This window comes from Bidens hawaiensis, unplaced genomic scaffold (genome assembly GCF_021521415.1).
Source record: "Bidens hawaiensis isolate Kalapana, Puna unplaced genomic scaffold, B.hawaiensis_p1.1 tig00041152_1, whole genome shotgun sequence".
Classification (NCBI taxonomy): Eukaryota; Viridiplantae; Streptophyta; class Magnoliopsida; order Asterales; family Asteraceae; genus Bidens; species Bidens hawaiensis.
In genome coordinates, this window is record NW_027497275.1 from 155,327 (window position 1) to 161,326 (window position 6,000).

Here is a 6,000-nt window from a genome sequence, read left to right on the forward strand (position 1 = left end):
TCAAGGTTACGGTTATGATACTAAAACAAAGATTTTAACCGTAAAAATTCGTTTTTGACTCTTTTAACTCCTTTCTTGGACCAAGATCCCTTGTATAACTTGTATACATCACTTGATTATGCAAGAATCGGTTTCCATCTCGGGTTTTCACCCTTTTTCACTTGGAAACTTCCTTTTCTTGCAAGAACACTCAAGAAATGAAGATAAACACGTATATAACACGATCATTACCTCGTTATTCTTGCTAGAATTGTCGGTTTTTAGTTCAAAGGTTGAGAGGAAGTGATGAAGATTGTTGATTGTTGTTTAAAAAAAGAAAATGAAAGGGGGTATTACACCCCTATATTCCGATCGGAATCTTGAATGGGTGGGGTGGGACCCACAACTTCATTTTAAGCCACATATTTGGATTCTCGTAATCCGGATAATGTTTTGGATAATCTGGTTCAGTTCGTTTCTCGGTTAAACGTTTAATTCGGCTCAAAACGAGACCAACACGGTTGTTTTTTCGGCTAAAAATGAAATTTATATAAAACCGATTTAAAACTTAAACCATGACATTTATTAACTTAAAACATCATAGTATTAGTTATTACGCATCTTTTTCCGCTTGATCGATCGTCTCTTGCTCGGCTTGGTATTAAAGGTTTCGTTTAACGTACCGACGTACTATTAAATCGAAATCCTTTTTCTGTGCTTTAATCCACTTATCCCGAAGCTTTAATACTTCGTAACATCACTAAATATCATATATCTCGTCTATAATTGAACCCTCGATTCATTCGGGTTTCAATAACTATCGATCGTTTGATCGCATATTCAATACGGTGAATTATATATTCACGTACAATCAATATAATGAACCATGTATTCTCGTATAATTACCATGGTAACTTTTGTACCCGACATTACATATGACGTAACTAACGTCTACCGGTTAGGGTATACCTGGTTTCGTCGGAATCGTTACAATACATATGTGTCACCGCTCATTGGTTGATCCGGTGACATGGAAATTGATGAAACGCACCATCGCTTTTGAAAACTTCCCGTTCCCACATACCGCCAAAAAATTGTTTGAATTACTTGATGAAATTATAACGACTTACAACTTGAGAAATAAAATATTTTCGATTTCGTTTGACAACGCTTCAAACAATACTAAGGCAGCTGAAATATTTATCATTAAATATTCACCACCTTGTTTCGGGGATTTTTTTCATGTTCAATGTGTTGCACATATCATCAACTAGGTTGTTCAAAAAGGTCATGACAATGAAAACATTTGTGACGATTTAAAATTCTTTAGACTTATGTTACAAGAGGTCTTCAAAAGTGGTAAAAGAAGACATCTTGAATATAAGAACTATTGCAAGTCAGTTGAAAGAAAGTATTTGGGGCCGAATTGGGACGTTCCAACCCGTTGGAACTCAACTTGTCATATGCTAAAGTGTGCTTTTGCCCAACGCTAAACTTTACAAGCTTTTCATAACAATCTTGTTGAAGAACGCGAGGCCGATATGTTTCCGGAAAGTGTTTGGGTCCAAGTCGGTTATTTGTTGGAGTATCTTGACGTGTTCAAAAAGTCAACAACAAAATTATCGGGAGTCTATTACCCTACTAGTTGTTGGGTTTTGCAAGAATTGTACTATATGTCTTGTGTTTTTAAAAGCTTTGCGGATAAGAACAAACTCTTCAAGAATATTGTTGCGGTGATGAAGGAAAAGTTCATAAAATATTTTGAAAACATACCGCCGGTCTTTACTTGTGCCGCCGCATTAAACCCCTATTGGAATGTTAATGGGGTTGAGACAACGATTAAGGAAATATTCGACAACTTAGGTATGCACGAGATCGACCCGAAGTTGTCGACGGAAGCGAAGGAAAAGTTCAACAAAAACCTTCAAGACCTTTATGACCATTATTTTCAAATGTATGGTCTAAGCACGAGATCGTCTTTTGTGAAAAAAACAACAACTAGTAGGCCGTGCAATGACCCACTTATAAACTTGATGAATGGGATTCGTGAATCGGCATCTAAGAGGCAAAGAGGAAACACACCAACTAGCGAACTTGGTCGATATAGTGGAGCAAACTATGTTGAGGGCGCAACGGTCGACGAAATTCGCAATATTGATTTGTTGGCTTGGTGGAAAGGTAAACAAAACGAATTTCCCATTCTATCCGCCATGGCTCGTGATTTGCTTGCCGTACAAGGCTCAACGGTTGCTTCCGAATCGGTTTTTTCTCTTAGTGGGAGGGTGTTATCTATGCGAAGAACAAAATTAACTCCCGAGTCTCTAGAGGTTTGCATTTGCCTAAAGGACCATTTGGATGTGGTGGATCGTGTACAACACAAGGCGAACTTTGAAGACGAAATACCAATAGAGCGTCATATTCATGATGAGGAGGCGGAGGACGGGGTTTCTTCCGATAATGAAGACGAGGGTGAAGACGAGAATGAAGACGAAGAAGAGTTGTAATTTGTGTTTTTTATTTGTTTTAGTAAAATTATTTGTAACTTGTTCAACTAATATTTAGTTTTGATTTGTTTAATTATAATTACTTTTGTTACTCATGATTAATTTTTTGTTACTATTTTAATAACGACGAACATTTTATTTATTTAAACAATAACTATTACAAAAATTTAAAACATAAACGATACTAAACATAACAACTAAAACTTAAAAAACAAAGTCCGTCGTTTTAATTTGGGAATACTTATTTTTGGGTTGTAGAGCCGGACAATTCTCCCACTTCTGCTTTTTTAGCATCCAAACTTCTTTTCTCTCGACAATACTTATTCGTATGTTTTCGTAATGTCGAATTGGACCCTGCTTTAAGAAACTTCGAGCAATATTTGCAACGTGCCATCTCATGTGAGTCGGTCATTAGACACAAATCGTAATGAACCCAAACATCGGGGCATCTTGTTGTTTCGATCACCATAACAACGTCGTCATTAGTTGCCATTTGTTGTCGGTTTAAGCTTAATTGTGTTTTGGAGTGTGTTTTATAGTTTTGGAAGTGGTTTAACAAGTACACACTCATACATTGATATTTATAGGATGAAAAATGGCTAAATATAGTAATAAAACCGGTTTCAACGGTCAAAAACGGCTATATAGCCGTTGGAACCGGTTTCTAACGGCTATATTGTTTGAATTTCAAAAAAAACCGGTGGAACCGGTTTTTACGTAATAACCGGTCCGGTTCCAACCTTACCCGGTTCCTAAAAGTTTGCATTTCTGGTCATCGGTTTGGGTCGGGAACCGAACCGGTTCCTGACTGGAACCGGTGTCATTTTCTACCCGGTTTGAAAAAAACCGGTTCGGGTTTTCAAGGTGAATCCGATTTGTGCACGTCTAATTCCTACCAGTGATGAATTCTAGCCTACCAGGCATATGCTTAACTCCAAGAATTTGGATATGTTGGGTTATTCCTTATGCTAATGACTATAAACATAGATTCCCTTTTTCTCTTTTCTTAGTTACTTAACATATTAATAAGACCATGTGTAGTCAAAACAAGATACACCCAGACATTTTACGTCATGTGGTGTCTAGTCAGCTTTTGAGCATTTTGCAAAATGGTTGGTGCAGTGAGAAAAAGATTCCAAAACGCCTCTCTCTCTCTCAAAAAACCCTCAAAATTCGTGTCTTAGCGTTTTGTAGGAAACACTTGCGCCAAAACGCCTAAGGAAAAAGCCGAGGATGGGGGGGGTGTAGTACCCCGGGCGTTTTGTGGCCAAAACACCACAACTAGGGGCGACCATGGATGGTCTAAGTGTGTAAACATACTTTTTAATGTTATTACTTACGTCATAAAATTACTTTATTAATTGGATCCTTTTATTTTGAAAAAGAGTCCAACGGGTCGTGCACAGTAACTCAACGACGCTAAAGAACGATAATTTTATTTTCAGTATGATCGGTTTTGCCATTCAAAAGGGGGTGGCGGCGCAGCTTGTTGCCCGCTTACCTGCCTCTTTATTGTAATTGGATCATTTTATTTTGAAATGACCTTTATTAATACATATTTTGTAGAAAAAAATTCTTTTTGTTAAAACAAACCGACTCCTGGTAAAGAATTTTCAAACATGGGTGAGGTTTTCAAACTTGCTTATTTGATTTTTAAAAAGCAAAAGCACTCTTGAAAAGCTCCATATTCAAAACTCATCCAAACACCTCCTTATATAAATTTAGGAAAGAAGACTGAAACAAGAAAAGAAACTTGAAACCATTTGAGACGTGTCCCGAAATTGGTAATACGCCTCTCACATGAGTCACATCAACTATGTCTAAGGTCCCTAAACATATGGTAATTCAAACCGCCCGAAAACTGACTCTACCCTTATTACAAGTTTTTGTCAAACTAGTAAACAAACTAAAATATACAACACAGATTTCTAGTATCAACTAAAACATATAACATAGACTTCTAATACCAAACACAATGACCAAATTAATATGTTAATAAAGATAAGCCCACCAAGTAGCTCTTTCATATATCCCAATTCCTCGGCCCAAAATAAATGAGCCCAAATGCACCAAACAGATGCATAAATAGTAAGAGCGTTCACATCTCACTCTTTAAAACTATTCTCTCTAAATTATATAGAAAACTAGTTTTTCTACCTGGCGCAACGCGCCAAGCAGCTAATAAAACCCTAACATTGAAACACGGGTGTTGGTAAAACCCGAACATAAGGAGTTTTAGGGACAGACTTAGAAGGAACTCTATTGAGTATATGAACGGCTGCTTTTAAGGCTTCAGTCCAGATAAATAGAGGCAACTTAGTGTTGGCTAACATACTGCGTACCATATCCATAAGGGTTCGATTTCTCCGTTCAGCGACACCATTTTGCTGAGGAGTACCTGGCATGGTATATTGGTTCACGATCCCATGGCCCTTACAAAAATCATAAAATGGACCAGGGGCCTGACCCACATCAGTATGTCTTCCATAATATTCACCTCCTCTGTCTGATCTGACAACTTTTATTTGACGATCTAGTTGTTTTTCAACTTCAGTTTTAAAATCTTTAAAAGTTGTTACAGATTTAGATTTTTCTTTAATGAGATACAGATACATATATCGGGAATAATCATCAATGAAAGTGATAAATGAAGTATGTCTAGTTATGCCAACAATGGGGTAAGGACCACTAATATCAGTATGAATGAGTTCTAATAAATTAGAGCTTCTAGTGGCGCCTTTCTTATTTGCTGATGTCATTTTGCCTTTAAGGCATTTGACATATGTTCCAAAATCGGTGAAATCGAGACGTGGTAAGACTTCATTCTTCACGAGACGGGCTAACCGGTCTCGTGAGATGTGGCCTAAACGTTGATGCCACAACATAGAAGAAGTCTCTAAGTCTCGTTTCTCTTTAATCTTTGTGAGTGATTCATTAATATTATATGACAACAAAGATTTAGAAAAATTATCATCTAGTTCTAATATATAAAGACCACCATCCAAAAAGCCATAACCAAACACTTGAGAATTTAAAGAAATAGTAAGTTTGCCACGACCGTGAGAAACATCAAAACCGTCCATGTCTAACTTTGGTCCTGATACAAGATTCCGAGTAATCTCAGGAATATATAAGGTATCATAAAGTTTAATACATAAACCAGTTTTCATTATTAATTGTAAAGTTCCCACAACCTTGACTTCAAGTTCTTTATCATTCCCCAGTCTTAGTGTTCTTTGGTTTCTTTCCAGCTTCCGGATTAAAAGGAATCCCTGAGTAGAATTGGTTACATGAACCATAGAACCAGAATCAAACCACCATGTATTAGCAGGAACAGTTAACTTATAGGACTCAAGTATCATAAATAGATCATTACCTTTCTTAGCCAGCCACTCCTTAAAGTCTGAACAGTCCTTCTGCTTATGAATGTACTTCTTACAAAACTTCCAGAAGGGCTTTCCAGTGGAGTTCTGAGAGCTGGTTGAGGCACCTGTATTATTTTTCTGAACTTTAGCAA